Source organism: Glycine soja, chromosome 6 (assembly GCF_004193775.1).
Source record: "Glycine soja cultivar W05 chromosome 6, ASM419377v2, whole genome shotgun sequence".
Lineage (NCBI taxonomy): Eukaryota > Viridiplantae > Streptophyta > Magnoliopsida > Fabales > Fabaceae > Glycine > Glycine soja.
In genome coordinates, this window is record NC_041007.1 from 41,289,426 (window position 1) to 41,292,752 (window position 3,327).

The 3,327-nt window shown below is 41.8% G+C and overlaps 1 non-coding gene across 1 annotated transcript; it reads right to left on the reverse strand.

The window, feature by feature from the left end:
- On the reverse strand, positions 1–107 carry LOC114417502. The gene has a single exon (XR_003667767.1). It is a non-coding gene; the product is annotated as a small nucleolar RNA R71 (small nucleolar RNA).
- Between the last annotated feature and the right edge of the window lie 3,220 nt (positions 108–3,327).

Below are 3,327 nucleotides of genomic sequence, written 5' to 3' on the forward strand. Positions count from 1 at the left end.
GCCATCAGGAAGGATATCTCAGGTATTAGACAACTTAGTGGAGAGAGCCTGTATGAGTACTGGGAGAGATTTAAGAAACTATGTGTCAGTTGTCCCCACCATCAGATTTTAGAACAGCTTCTTCTCCAATATTTTTATGAAGGACTCAGTAATATGGAGAGAAGTATGATAGATGCTTCCAGTGGTGGAGCCCTTGGAGACATGACTCCTGCTGAAGCCAGAAATTTAATTGAGAAGATGGCCTCCAACTCCCAGCAGTTTAGCGCCAGAAATGATGCAATAGTCATTAGAGGAGTGCATGAGGTAGCTACAAACCCATCTGCATCATCTGAAACTAAGAAGCTTGAAGGAAAACTGGATGCATTGGTCAACTTGGTAACCCAGCTGGCCTTGAATCAAAAATCTGTACCTGTCGTAAGGGTTTGTGGTTTGTGCTCCTCTGCTGACCACCATACAGACCTTTGCCCTTCCATGCAGCAACCTGGAGCAATTGAGCAGCCTGAAGCTTATGCTGCAAATATTTACAATAGACCTCCTCAACCTCAGCAGCAAAATCAACCACAGCAAAGCAATTATGACCTCTCCAGCAACAAATACAACCCTAGATGGAGGAATCACCCTAACCTCAGATGGTCCAGCCCTCAGCAACAACAACAGTAGCCTGCTCCTTCCTTCCAAAATGCTGCTGGCCCAAGCAGACCATACATTCCTCCACCAATCCAACAACAGCAACAACCCCAGAAACAGCCAACAGTTGAGGCCCCTCCACAACCTTCCCTCGAAGAACTTGTGAGGCAAATGACTATGCAGAACATGCAGTTTCAACAAGAGACCAGAGCCTCCATTCAGAGCTTAACCAATCAGATAGGACAATTGGCTACCCAATTGAATCAACAACAGTCCCAGAATTCTGACAAGCTGCCTTCTCAAGTTGTCCAAAATCCCAAAAATGTCAGTGTCATTTCATTGAGGTCGGGAAAGCAGTGTCAAGGACCTCAACCCGTAGCACCTTCCTCATCTGCAAATGAACCTGCCAAACTTCACTCTACTCCAGAAAAAGGTGATGACAAAAATTTACCTAACAATTTCTGTGCAGGTGAATCTTCTTCCACAGGTAATTCTGATTTGTAGAAGCAGCACATTCCCCCTCTTCCATTCCCTCCAAGAGCAGTTTCTAACAAAAAAATGGAAGAGGCAGAGAAAGAGATCTTGGAAACGTTTAGAAAAGTAGAGGTAAACATACCTCTGTTGGATGCAATAAAGAAAATTCCAAGATATGCCAAATTCTTGAAGGAGCTGTGCACTAATAAGCGGAAGCTTAAAGGAAGTGAATGAATTAGCATGGGTAGAAATGTCTCCGCATTGATTGGTAAATCTGTTCCTCAAATTCTTGAAAAATGCAAAGATCCAGGTACATTCAGCATACCTTGTATTATAGGGAATAGTAAGTTTGACAATGCCATGCTAGATTTAGGAGCCTCTGTTAGTGTTATGCCTCTGTCGATTTTTAATTCCCTATCTCTAGGTCCCTTGCAGTCAACTGATGTGGTAATTCATTTAGCTAATAGAAGTGTTGCCTATCCTGTTGGTTTCATAAAAGATGTCTTAGTTAGAGTTGGTGAACTGATTTTCCCTGTTGATTTTTATATCTTGAATATGGAAGATGAATTTTCTCAAGGATCAGTTCCCATCATTCTAGGCAGACCGTTTATGAAAATTGCTAGAACTAAGATAGATGTATATCCAGACACACTATCCATGGAATTTGGTGATATAACTGTTCATTTTAATATTCTGGATGCTATGAAATACCCATCTGAAGATCTTTCTGTATTTCGTGCTGAAATAATTGACCATGTTGTTGATGAATACATGACTGATCTTTATTCTAATATGCATGCTTCTCACTCTTCATGCATTGAGTCTGAAATTGTACTTGATCATATGTCTGAATTTGATGCTGAGAGTGAATCTGAGAGTGATATTGATTGCATGTCTGGTGGTGGTGTTTTACCTCTCAAGATTGATTTTATAGAGTCAGATAAGACTAACCATGTTTCAGGAAGTACACATACCTCTGACTTTCTTTATGAGGTAAAGGCTGAGAAACCATCTCCTTCTACCACTGTCCAGCCGACCACACCAGAATTGAAGCCTCTGCCATCAAATTTAAAATACGCTTACTTGGATGATAGCAAGAGTTTTCCAGTGATTATATCTGCCTCCCTTGCTGATGAGCAAGAGGAGAAGTTGTTGTCAGTTCTCAAGAAGCATAAGAAGGCTATAGGTTGGACCCTGGCGGACATTCCTGGTATTAGCCCATCCACATGTATGCATCGAATAAATTTAGAGGATGGAGCTAAACCAGTAAGACAGCCACAGAGAAGACTCAACCCAGTGATTCTTGATGTAGTGAAGAAGGAGATAACCAAGCTTTTGCAAGCTGGAATCATTTATCCTATCTCCGACAGCCAATGGGTGAGTCCCGTCCAGGTAGTCCCGAAAAAGACTGGCCTCACAGTGATCAGAAATGAGAAGGATGAGCTGATTCCTACTCGGGTGCAGAACAGTTGGAGAGTCTGCATTGACTATAGGAGGCTGAACCAGGTTACCAAAAAGGACCATTTTCCCCTGCCATTCATTGACCAGATACTTGAACGCCTGGCAGGTAAATCCCACTACTGTTTCCTTGATGGTTTTTCTGGTTATATGCAAATTACTATTGCTCCTGAAGATCAAGAAAATACCACATTCACCTGCCCTTTTGGCACTTTTGCCTACAGGAGGATGCCTTTCGGCCTGTGCAATGCCCCTGGTACCTTCCAGCGGTGCATGATTAGTATTTTCAGTGATTTTTTAGAAAACTGCATAGAGGTGTTTATGGATGATTTCACTGTATATGGATCCTCTTTTGATGGTTGTTTGAATAGTTTGGAAAAAGTTTTGAATAGATGCATCGAAACTAACCTTGTTCTAAATTTTGAAAAATGTCATTTTATGGTTGAGCAAGGTATAGTTTTAGGCCACATTATTTCCAATAAGGGTATTGAAGTAGATCCTGCAAAAATTTCTGTTATTTCACAATTGCCTTACCCCTCTTGTGTGCGAGAGGTGCGATCTTTTCTTGGTCATGTAGGATTCTACAGGCGCTTTATAAGGGATTTTAGCAAAGTAGCCCTTCCACTGTCCAACTTGTTGCAAAAGAAGGTGGAGTTTGACTTTAATGATAGATGCAAAGAGGCTTTTGATTGCCCCAAAAGAGCGTTTACTACCACCCCCATCATCCAGGCACCCGATTGGACAGCCCCTTTTGAGCTTATGTGTGAT